The sequence below is a fragment of the Scardinius erythrophthalmus genome (assembly GCF_964197995.2).
Source record: "Scardinius erythrophthalmus genome assembly, chromosome: 14".
Taxonomy (NCBI): Eukaryota; Metazoa; Chordata; class Actinopteri; order Cypriniformes; family Leuciscidae; genus Scardinius; species Scardinius erythrophthalmus.
Window position 1 is genome coordinate 8,425,365 of NC_138234.1, and position 13,667 is coordinate 8,439,031.

Here is a 13,667-nt window from a genome sequence, read left to right on the forward strand (position 1 = left end):
ATTAATTATTATTGTTCTGCGTAGTTTGAAGAGAAACATTTTTAAATCTTTATCCCGGATATATATAAGCTATATGTGACTGTGTAATCTGAAAAACAATTCACTCTGACATATTTCTTCGGCACAGAAAATTCCACGATCGGCTATTTATACACTCATGAGAGACTCTCAGACAGACATTTTTATTCTTAACTCATATAATGTGCTTAGCTTTTAAATGTTAAAGGGCTTGCCATAGTCGGCACACACTTGGACACATTTTTTAATAATAATCAGTTGCTGACTGAAGATTTAAATTAACATGACATCATAAAGTCAAACCCATGCTTGGACACATTTGTAAACAGTTAATCGCTCATCACAAAACAGCATTGTTTTTGGGTTATGCACAAACAGAACATGGAAAAAGAAAAACGTTTGCTGTTTGTATCTTCCGGTAAATCATCCATGGATATATTTCTGTTCAGAAAAGACTTTCACCTACAAAAGACGTACATACATGGTCACTCTCCTGCACAAGATGTTTGTCCAACAGATTAAAAAAAAAACATTTCTGAAGAAACCAAACTGCAGGTTTCAGTTCCTCTCAGAAGTTGAAGTCCATAAGAGTCAGAAGAATATTTATATGTCGCCTAACTACATTTATAACATGAGTTCAGTGGAAGTGTGTTTGAGTGTGAGTGTATGTGTGTGTGTGAACTAGGTTGGTCAAACTGTCATGGGAGGATTCACACATCAGATGAAGAGCTTGAGTGTTTTCAGTGGATGATCTTCTCACTGAACAACTGATGAAAATGGATCAAATGCGTGTTTTGTTCTGTTTGTGTTGGTGGCTTATGATCTGTAAGTTGTGAAATTTTTTATGGCTTAATATCAGTAACAAGCTAGGATGTATTTTTTATTTGCAGTTCTTCACAGATGAATCAAATTAAACTTGTTGTGAGATCGGAATAATGGAAATGACTATAATGAATCTTTTCACTTTTTGTATCAGTTCATATTTAAACTTTACAAAACTGATGCCAGGCTTAAACCAACATAGACTTAATCTGTTCATGTTCTTGTTCTTCAGGTGTGTTTGTTGTTGAAACAAATGAAATACAGTCAGTGTCAGTGATGGAGGGAGAATCTGTGCTTCTACACACTGATGTTACTGAAATACACACACATGACGACATACTGTGGAAGTTTGGAGCAGAAGAGTCTCTGATAGCTAAAATAAACCGAGATTCTGGAGTCTTCTCCACATATGATGATGTTCCTGATGGGAGATTCAGAGACAGACTGAAGCTGGATCATCAAACTGGATCTCTGACCATCACAAACATCAGAACTGAACATGCTGGACTCTATGAAGTAAAGATAATCGCATCTGAACTGTCATCAAAAACATTCAATGTTTCTGTCTATGGTGAGTACAGATCATTGAAGTTCTTCACATTTATTGACAGTCTATTAATACATTTAGGGGAGGCAGATTCTGTGTCGTAGCGCTAGTTTATGATTGACCGCTAGTTTTACATAAACATGCAGACACACTTTGGTAGTAGATGTCATGTCTAGTGTATTTGCCTAATTCAGCCTGAGGGAGGCGCTCTAATGTTGATTGACAGGCTCAGGCTCATAGAAAGGTCAGAATCACATTGATTTTTACGGGGATGTTGAATGCTTGAATCTGATTGGTTGACGAACGTTCTGAGGCTTCAATTATTCCATATCACTTCAGCAAATGATTTCAGTTCTTTCAAAGGTCCTTACAACCCTCAACAACAAAATATCCAAAACCCATAGCGACAGTGAACAAGCAAATAAATATAGTAAAGAATAGGATAAAAACGACATTATTTAAATGTTTTTTTTTTGTACAAAATTATGTTTGATTATGTCCAGACAGCACATTTCTCCCGCTCAAACGCACACACACATACAGTACAGACACACACTCACAAAGAAACGTGTTTTCAGCGCTGCTTTGACGATTTAATCAGTAAAATAGTGTAACAGCTTTAAAGTTACATGACTTTTCTAGCGTGGAAATAACGGCGCTGTTTTTGAAGCCGATAAACTTACAGTAGAGACGCTGCTGCCGAACACTGTTGACAGACACACAGACTCAGGTAATTCTCTCTCTCTCTCTCTCTCTCTCTCTCTCTCTCTCTCTCTAATAACTGCATTAAAGGGTTAGTTCACCCAAAAATGAAAATTCTGTCAGTAATTACTCACCCTCATGTTGTTCCAACCCCGTAAGACCTTCGTTCATCTTCGGAACACAAATTAAGATATTTTTGATGAAATCTGAGATCTGGATCACTCCTCCATAAAAAAAACTTGCTGGCCCAGAAAATGTATTAAAGACATTGTTAATATAGTCCAAGTGACTCCAGTGGCTCAATCTTAAGTTTATAAAGCGACGAAAATACTTTTTGTGCGCAAAAACAAACAAACACATAGTGTTTAAGCGTTGCGCGTCTGTGTTGCACGTCACCATGTATCACACATGACCAGCGTCGGCCAATAGTGAGCCTACGTGGTGACGTGCAACTACGCTTAAACACTATGCGAAAAGACCCGAGGCCCAGAGAGAAGGAAATGAAAAGTGGAATAAAGTCGTTATTTTTTTTTGTGTTTTAAGGACAGCACGTCCAACAACATTCATATGAGCTCATTTTAACTAAAGGATTTATTTGTTCACTCATTTGTTACGCTACTCCACACATCCCTCTGCCAACAGACATGTTTACAATCTGACTTACATGTTGCTGAACTGATATTGGGATCTGTCCAAATACCCACACTTGAGGTTTTAGCCACTTGACAGCGGGTGTATGCGACATGAAGTAAGTGTGTAAGACTGTCTCATGTCTGAAAAGTGCCAAAGTGCAGTACACTTAACACACGCTAAATCCACACTCTCTAAGGCCTTGTCACAAACAGCACACTTCATGTGTTCTTCTGGACTTACAATGGTCACTGTGTGCTCATGTCCATTAAGTCCACAAGACCCTAGATTGTCCCATTTGTCAGTTTAGTTTTCAGCAGGGTGCCCGCGAGTTCCCCCTTTGCGGCCGATATACGCCCTTGATGCACACTTTTGCAGAGTTGCACTGAAGTGAACTCCACAGACTTTAAACTTACCCGACAGTCAAAGCGGCGTTACGTCATGAAAGTGTGGACTCAGAGGAAGACCGCGAGGGTGTAGGGTGCCATTTGGGACAGGGCCTAATTGTCCTTTAGAGCGGTCTTTGAGGCTAAAGCCCAAACTTAGTTTTTTGGTGTGTGTGTGTGTACACAGTGTGTACAGTCAAACACATAGCCTTTCAAACTATACTCCATTTGATAGCATGTGCGAACGACACGTACGCTCTAGAAAGATTAATCTTTGCCCAGTGTCTGTGCTATTTTTCTCCAGAAGTTATGACAGATAAAAATGACTTTGTATTCTTTAAAGATAAAGTTGTGGCTCTCATAACCTCCTCACACAAGCACTTGTCAATGCGGGCGTCTGATGTTGTTGTCGTCTCTGGTATTTTGTTGTTGTTGTTCTGTCTCTACTTTTGTTTTTCTACTGTGAAACAACGGGCCAGTGTTGCTACCTTGTGGAACAACTCACGTGTGAGCCTTGCGTACACTAGATTAAGTGTATCCTGTTTTTTCTGTTCAGGAACTTACGTGACCTGATTTAATGTCATATCTAGTAAAACTTTCTAGTGTGTGGTGATTTCACCCTTTCACAGAACACATCCATGCGGTGAACAACTAACATTACAACTTTATTCTTTCTTTTTTCTGCATTACTCAACAATTTACCACTAGAGCCCCTAGTGGTGCAGTTCCACATTACATGTGTTATAGTACGCAATTACTATGAATTGAACATCACATATTGTCAGTGTTGTAATGTAACGGAGTACAAATACTTCGTTACTGTACTTAAGTAGAAATTTCACGTATCTGTACTTTACTTCGCTATTTAAATTTATTTCAACTTTCACTTTTACTCCACTACATTTCCTAGATAAAATGTATACTTTTACTCCGATATATTTCCACAAAGCATCTTCGTTACTCGTTACTACAAAATAAAATCAGAAGAAATGTGTGCGACTGCAATAAGGGAGGTTTGGCGAATCACTGCTCCTAGATTGCATTACGCACGCTCCGCACGGCGCGCGCTCTATTTCAGCGTAATGGTTGTTTGTTGCCATGCCAAAGGAGGAGGAAGCACAACTGAAACCGCCATGGAAGCACAAGCACCTACTGGAGGACCTCCCGTTATCGTAGACGACCACCCTGACACAGAGCTGCCAACTCTCACGCATTCACCGTGAGACACACGCAATTGACACTTTTCACACGCTTTCACGCCACACATCCATTTTCTCACGCACAGAAAAATCGCGATGCAAAGAGGACACGGAGACCGACAGACTAGACAGAGCAGGTTACTTATGATATAAAACAAGTAATAAAAACTCGGTGAGTGTTTTAGCGCAATTTTCTCACCTCATGGGATCACAACACTAAGAGATAGTAAATCTTTTCCTGGATTTTTTTTTGTGCGTTCCCGAGATTAGACCTTCCTACATAATGCCGAAAACCCGAAGTCTCTAGGTGGTCTGGTTGAGGAGTAGATAGAAGTGCAAGATTGGTGCGCACAGACGCACAGAACAGAAATCATGAGTTAACAAGCGCAATTTTGTCCGGTGGAAAATTGCGCTAAAAAATCTCAGCTTTTTACTACGAAATTCAAACAATAAATACCGTTTCGGCGCTTGTAAATGTGACGTGACACATCCCTAGCGCACGTGAACCGATCATCTATAGGCTACTAGCTAATAGTAAATAAACACGAATGAACAATGTTAAAAGAAACAGTACAACTTACCGAAATGTATATTCATCATCATACATAATATCGATCAATCAGTGTTTTTCAACCGCGGAAAGGGTCAGTAAAACAACTGGAGAACAATTATGTCACATAACATTTACCTCAGGAAAGCCATTTGATGACCATAATATAGGCTATAGCACGTTAGTTGGCTAGACAAAAAGAGCTATAGAGAGTATTTAGCTAAATATGTGTACTATATTACATATTTATTATATTTTTACTTATATCATTAAATAAAGTTGTTATTATGATACAAAACGCCTTGTATTTATATCTGATAGGGCTCTCTGTATGTTTACAGCATTAGGTGAGATTTTTTTTCTTGAGAAAAATTAATGCCTATCTTGTGTACCTAATATTTATCCAAATTAGTCAATATTGCATATTGTGATGCAAGATTATTTTTTTTTACATCCCAACAATTTCCCCACCCACCCCACAATAAAGCCACAATAAAGTTCACAATCAAAGTTCTAACTGTTTGCTTTAAAAAAAAATTACTTTTACTTCTCCTTCAATTACTTAAGTACATTAAATATCAGAAAATTACTTTTGATACTTAAGTACAGTATATATCAGATACTTTAAGACTTTTACTTAAGTAATATTCTAAAAGGTAACTTTCACTTCTACCAAAGTCTTTTTCTAGTATGATACTTGTACTTTTACTCAAGTATTGCTTTCCAGTACTTTATACAACACTGCATATTGTAAACTTCTCAACACAACATAGTGTAATTTAAATAAATTAATGTTGCATGTAATTTGCAGGGGTGTGAAGTAACATTAAAAATACTCTCCTTACTGTAGTTAAGTAGATTTTATATAAAAAATAAAAAAACTTTTACATGAGAAGGCTACATTGTAAGTGATGTAGCCTATCTGTACTTTTACTGCATTAATTTCCCACATTTGTGGTCTTATAATGCTTGTTTTAATTTGATTTTTTTCCATCAACGTCATGGATTTTATTTTCGACATATGGACAGAATCTGTATTTTTATTTTCCGAACAAAGCCAGCTTGTTGAATATCACAATCCTATTGTATCATTGCTTTTTTCTCTCTCAGAAGTCCATGTTCATTGCTGTGGTTCTACTGAAGCTGTGATCCGATTGGTCCTCTCTGCTCTGGTGGGCGTGGCTACTGTCGCTGTTCTGCTTTATGACATCAGATCCAGAAGATCAAGAAACTGATATCATAAACATTGTGACATATCTCAGAGTTTTAATCAGTACAGATGCAAATGGAATTATCAAGTTAATAAAAATATATTTGTGATTTTATATGGAAAAATAAATCACTGTTTGATGAAAGAAATATATTGAGGCACAAGTATACAATGTACTTTTTATATGATATTCAAATATCATTTGCTTCAAATTGAACTTTGTTTAATCGTATTATTCTCATTATATACTCTTGTTTATGGTTTATATATTTCATATAAGTTGTATTTAGCTGAAGTCTGATCAGAGTAGTGTCAGAGTAAATATTGTGGTGTAATCTGTGGTGTGTGAAGACCTCTAGCGGTGAGTTTGAGGAACTGTAGATTCATCATTAAACACTGATGCTGTTTGACCATCATCTTTAGACCCAAAAAGAGTCTATTAAAGTGACAGAGAAATAATAATATATGTCAAACATCTCAGATCAAACTAGAGACCAACACTGATATATAATGAACACATTATTTAGATTTTTAGAGTATCTGATCAGAGAGGTAAAATTACTTTAAAAAATAATTCAGAAAAATAAATGATCAGATAATATTATATTATTGTAATATTATGGTCCTTTATAACTTTTTACATTATAATCACAGAAAATCTATATAAAGCTCTATACAAAAATAATTTATAAATATTAAATATTTGATGTTTTGCACGTCATGTGACCATCAACTGACATCAGAGAACCGTGATCATGTGATTGTGTCGTTTTTTTTTTGTGTGTGTGTGTGTGTGTAGTTCAGTGTTGAGTGTTTAGTGAAATAATAATAATAATAATAAACTTATTTTTGATCAGGCATCATTTTATTTAGTTTATGTTGAAGTACTAAAACTTTATGCATGTATAAATAAACATTAATAAAACTAGGCATATATTTAAAAGTATATATAAAAATGACAAAATCAAAATGACTAAAACTTTAAAGGGTTAGTTCAGGATTTTAGACATGAATCTCTATAGCTTCCCCATAAGCAGTGTGGTGCATTGACCATGACTTACCCCCGACAGCGTCCTGTGAGCCGAGCTCCGGTCCAGTTTTGGTCAAGATGAAATTAGTCCGGCAAGTTTGCTGGGGTCACGGCAATAAAGCTTTTTTCTTCTCAAATCAATATGTGTTCAAAAGAGTGATATATTTGCGTCACTAAAACGTTGTCTATGGAGAGGTCAGACCTCGTAATGGCTTGGCACTATTTTCTCCCCTGTCATAACACTGCGCGCTGCCGCTATCTACAGCCAGCTGCGAGCTGCGCAGGCGCACACCACTTTTTCAGTTGTTCGGCAGTGTTTACACTACAGCAGTGTTTACGTGCTCAGAACAGCTACACGAACGAGCTAACATAGCTACTCACCAAGAGCGATCAGTTTGTACAAGCTTTGTAGAAAATGGTGCGGAATTGTGACTATCCGGACTGTACAAACAAAGATGTGGCACTTTCTCCTCACACATTTCAAAGATTTCCTGTGGCAGATGTTGCTCTGAGGTGACTTTGGCTCATTGCTCTGGGCCAGTGGCGGATCTAGAAAAATATTTATGGGGTGGCGAGAGGGGGGCAGGATTTTTTGAGGGGTGGCAACATGGCAGAAGTATATATACTAGGGATGGGACTTTTTGTCGACAAAACGACCGACATTCGACACATGCTCCACTCGACAAAAAAATAGAGTGTCGACATGTCGAGGGGGCGGGGCTTGTGGGATTTCCAAATTGCATTTTTTTTTTTGGCTTTTAATTTATTACATTTAATAAACTTTATTTTTATTTACTTTACTTAAGTTATTATAACTTTACTTAAACCTCGGTTCCCTGAGAGATAAGGGAACGAGTATTGCGTTGCAAACGCTATGAGAAAACTCCTTTTCTCGAGAAAAGAACGACCATGGTGTGTAAACAGAAGCAGCAGCGGAAATATGCACGATCCGCGAGTGCTGAAGACGTTCTGCACCGCAGGAGGACACAAATGGGCGGCGACAGCTTCTTACAGTGGCGGGAGCTTTTTCCTCAGCGCCGTCAACAGAAAGAGCGTTAACTGTACGTGTACACACCGCCGCCGACTTGAGCTGCAAAGAAGCTCTGGCCGCCCATAGCCGCCCTGTCAAGGACGCTTATCGAAAGGACGCCTGGCCGGGACTCGCTCTCTCTCTCTGCTCGTGCGTGCGCGCTTAAAATTTAATATTTTGTTATGAACATTCACCCGCCAGTGTGGCGGATAGCCTTTTGAGATTTACTCGCCAAACAGAAAATCTACCCGCATTTGGCCTTAATTTCGGACCCTGATGTAGAATATTTTCCACCCTCCGCATTGCTGCTGCTCTTTAAAAAAAAAAGGCCGACAATCCGACAAAAAGTCGACACATGGGCCTCGACAGTCGATTTCCCATCCCTAATATATACTGAATTTAAATCACAGTTAAATTGGCCATTACTTTTAATTCGTTGCTGCCAATAGGGATGGGTATCGTTAAGGTTTTAACGGTATTACTACTCCTTATCGATCCGGTACTTTAACGGTATTCTCATCGGTTCTTTTTGTTATATAAAAAAAGGGGGAAAAACTATTATGAACACATTTAATATTGCTTTATATTTTGAAATGTAAAATAAATATCTATAGCAAAAGAAAAAGCAATGCTTTAACAAAACAAATAAAACATGCATGTTATGCAGAAGGGTGCAGGCTTTTGTGTTTTATATTCAGAAGACATAGGACACCAAAAACAAAGTACAAACACATAGTCAAACAAAAAAAAAAAGTATACAATTAAACAAATATACAAATTATATACCCAGTGCTTTAATTTCAGTAATGTCGGCATTACTGTTCAGGAGTAATATGGGCTAAAAAGACATCTAATAAAGTCAGATTTAAAATAACACTGCATAGTTTATCATAGATTAAAGTTATAAAAGCCTAAATTATTCATTCAAGAGCTGCGACTGATTTTCTCTATGCCTTTTGTTGTTTGATTCACATTAATGGAGCAATCGTCAGCAGGTTTATTAGACTGCTGCCCCTTTAAGACCAAATGCAGATCTAATCATTATTACGCATCATATTTTCTCCCAACTATTAACGCCCATTTAAGACATAAACTGTATTTAAGTGAATAAAATGTTTAAGTGAATCTCCAAGATAGGCATTTTGACATATTTGATCGTTTAGATGTGCACACGAAGCCAAAAATATACGTTGCTTGTCTCGGTACACTGTAAAAATAAAAGGTGCCTGGAGGAACCTTTTGGGGTGCTTCACTTCGCCACACCGGCGGAACCGTCTGTAGATCCTCTAGGCACCCTTTAAAAAGGGGCGGTTCTCTGAGGAACCACACAGGTTTCCTGAGGAACTCTTATATTAGGCACTGTGTAGAACCACTTTGGGTGCCTCCAGGAACCAAATTTCATTTTTTTTTTTTATATTTAATTTCATGTTGTTACTATGGTTACCTTTGACATCTATTATAATAAACAAATTGAACCAAATACAAAATAAGAACTGTTTATTACATATTTGATATTCATTCTTATACATACACTTCCATGCACATGGGGAAAAAAGCTAACTACAGATTAATATCAATGAATACACAAAAAAATAGTATAATACATAAGCAACATGAATAATCAACCATGTATATACAATAGATAAACAAGAAAAGACATCTCAACAAAATGCATGGAAACACATATGTTCCACGAAATAAATCAATGTAAAAAAATTACATTTGAACTAATTAAAAATGTCCATCATACTTAACTTTAAAACATTTGTGTTTCAGTCCGATGGTTAGTCTGACATCACTGTTTCCAAGTCCAAAAGCTCTATCAGATGCCAAAAACAAACAACAGTGCTAATATACACTAATTGTGCTGTAACCTTTGTCTATATACCGAAATCTCTGATGGTTAGTTATTCAGCTATTTTGAATCATAAAATGTTGAAGTCCGGGATGCCGTTAGACTGGAGACTGTAATGTACACTATGGCTTTTGAAAAGCTTAAATGTGCGACTTGAATCAACAGTGTTCATAAATGGTTGTTGAGTATTCTCATGAAACAAGATAGAGGAAGTAGAAGTAGAGGCTTCGACCCGGAAACAGAGTTAAGGTGCAGTAAAATGATCTGTTGTTCTGTGAATGTTCACTGGTGAATTCCAGTCATTTCAATAAGAATTCACACGATCAGCAATTTCGTTTGTGGTCAAAAATGTCACTATGGGACCAAGTTGGTGTGAGGTAGTTAAAGAGTTAGAAAAGTGAAAAGGTACAGCATCGTTTTCCGTTTGTTTTTCCTCTTTTCTGGTGGATGGTCCAGGCACTTCAATGATTTTCAGGTCTACAGGAGGATTTTTATTCTTGATCAAACTTGTATTTCAGCTTACCGAGATCCCTGCAAAGTACAAAATTTGCTGTTAGTAATGTTATTAAAGTGATAGTTGTGAAATTTAAATAATTTCCTCAGCCTTGTGACGTTCCAGACCTGTTTGACTTTCTGTCTGTGGAATCCAAAAGCAGATCTCAGGCATAATGCAATCCCAGTCACCGATCGCTGACAATGCATGAAACACAAGCAGAAAACAATTGTGTAAATCATTCATGAAACCATTCTTATGTACACTTGTCTAGTTCAATTCAATGCAACAATTTATGTAAAAATGGTTAAGCTCCAAAAATGTCCCAGAAAAGATCCTAAAAAAAAATCAATGAGTTCACAACTCATGTGTTATGGGTTGTGTTGCGTCTTCTGAAGCCTAATTGCTTTTTCCTATTTTTTTTTTTTTTTTTGTCGAAAAAGACTAAACTTGAAGCTATAATTCAGAGTTAAAATGTCTATAGCATTTTTTGTGAATCAAACCTGTGATATTATTTTTCTGAGTAACATGAATGAGATTTGAGATCATGAGAAAAGATTTTCAGAGAGTAACTGATTAAAAAACACAAGTACACAGTCAAACAATACAATTGCACACAGAGAAAGTTCATAGTAATAAAGTACAGCATGTGGTGCAGGTAACTTACTGTAATTCAATGTTGCCACTGAAATGTTCAGATTATTTTAGAAATGTAATGGTTGTTCTGGGGAAACAAAAGAACAAAGATGATTATTCACAACATAATATTTATTGACCAGTAAATGGAGAGAGAATGAGGGCACCTGTAGTAAGTAAAGTTAACGTTAGGCTAAACAAAAACAGAGCAAACAATAACCTGTTTTTGTTATTCATAACAAGCGCCAAGAGAGAATTTTCTAAATTAGTTAGGCTATATCAGCAATTTGAAGACACAGTTGTACAAAATATGTTGAATTGAATGACTAAATCAATCTAAGACAATGAGTCAATCATTTCCATTTGTTCATTGGATCAACGTAACTTAACTGTTAGTTAGCATCGCGGCTAAAACCTTCATACCAGATACTGTGCAATAAAAGAGTGGTAAACACTGTAAAAACGTAGTAATGTATAATAAATTTAGTTTATATATATGTGTGTTTAAATATATAGTGAGTAGACTCTGTATTTATATTTATTTGGCGAGTTTACAAACCTTGTAATGGAGAGCCGAATAAACGGCGGAAGCTTTGATGAGAGGAGCCGTTACTTTCCTGATGACGTCGATCAGCTGAGCTTTGTTGCGCGCGAGCAGCGCGAGGATCACTGAAGCGACGACAGCAGACTGGGAATAGCAGCAGTTTCGTGACAGAATAATACTTTTCTCCTCCTGCTTCTTCTTCTTCATATAATATTATTATTATTTAGTGTTGTTGTTTAAGGTTTAAATGACTTAACCCTCTGGGCTTCTTCATAATTGGGTCACACTTAGCTTCCTCCCGCCCGAAAAAGGGCGAAGCCTTAAAATTGTACTTAACTTTGTCCTAGGATAACCAATCAAATATTGTTTTGTTCTATAATGTTTTCTGATTATTATATAGAATTTCTAGAATTTTTTATGATACTTTGCATTAATTATATAATTTTTATGAGCTATTTTTTCCATTAGAATTAATATATATATTTTTATTTTTTTATTTTATTTTATTTTTCAATAAATGCAACATTTCACATCAAATTAGAGTGCAGGCCTAAAAAAAAAAAATATTTCAAGTGAGAAGAGCGCCACCTAGTGGCTTCAAAATTTATTAATTTGTGTCATGTCCTATAACCGCCCATAGGCGGCCTATAGCTTTTTAATTTATTTATTTGATTTATTCCCATTCGGAAAGAAAACAATTTATTACTAATCAACCACTGAATGGAACAACACAAATTATATATCATTTTAAAGCTTAGAATCTCAGCTTTTTAATGCATCTAATTAAATGTATTAATTCCTAACGAGTGCTGAGTAATCCCTCTAAAACCAAGTGTACCGCCAGCAGGCGCCACCTAGCTGCGAAAATATTTATTACCATATTTTTCAAAAATCTTGCCTTGATAAACACAAAGTTTATGTCATTTGAAAGCTTAGAGTCTGAACTTGACAGTGAATGTATCCACTTTGAAAAACTCTTAAGTATTGCTGAGTTATTTGCTGATACATAGAATTTCTCTTTTTTTCATAATCTATAAAATAATGTACTGCAATGTGTCAAAAACATCATACAGCTCATGAAACATTCTCAGATAATTGAAAATGGCACTTAATTTTTTACAGCATATTATTACAATTAAAATGAGCCCAAAATTAACATAATCTATTGCTTTTATGACAAGATATTCTTCATGGAGAAAAAATTGCCCATGAGGGGGTGTCAAAGACTGTACAAAAAGGCTATCTCTTTTCAAAATGCTGTAATTTTTGATTCCTTTATCCAAAAATTATTATTTTTTTATCCAGATGCAGCTAACATGTAGGGGGACTTCACTATAAAAGAATTTTCCTCCTACCTTATTTCCTTCCTGAGTTATTCCATGACAAATATGAAAGATATGCAAAATCATAATAAAAATTATATATATATATATTGTCTTTTATCCACCGTTTCTTGGCGGGACAATGTCCAAATGTAATGTAATTTATATTTTCAAAAATTTAAAAAGAGTTCTTTCAAACGATACCTACCTTTTGACTCTCCTTGCTATAGTTTTGGAGTTATTATGATTATATCATTTTTATATAGTTTGGGGCAAAATTTGCTGTTTCAGTCTTACCAGTTCATTTCTCTGTGTGTGTGTGTGTGTGTGTGTGTTTGTGTGTGTGGGTGTGTGTGTGGGGGGGGGAGGGTGTCTTTTTTACACTCTTGATGTTCTAGAGTGTCACCCCTTCATTGCTGTACACTTTTTTTCAGCACAGTGGCTGATCTGTAGCTTGTACCACCAAAAGTTTCTCTGAGTTTTCCTATTTTTTCGTATTTCCCATTCATTTCCTATGTCGCCCGTTTTCGGGCGGGAGGAAGCTAAGTGTGACTTTTTTTTTTTACGACCCTTTAACATATCAGAATCATCTCCTTGATTTTTTTGTGTGTTCATATAGGTAATAAAAGAAAAGTCACCAAGTTTCACCCCCATCCGATGAAGCAAAAAAATTAAACAATTCGAAACGTTCAA

General features: G+C 36.2%; 1 protein-coding gene across 2 annotated transcripts in view; it reads left to right on the forward strand.

Moving 5' to 3' along the window:
• Nucleotides 1–13,667, forward strand: part of LOC308702304 (uncharacterized protein) — a 271,135-nt gene that overhangs the window by 161,755 nt on the left and 95,713 nt on the right. The window lies entirely within an intron of this gene.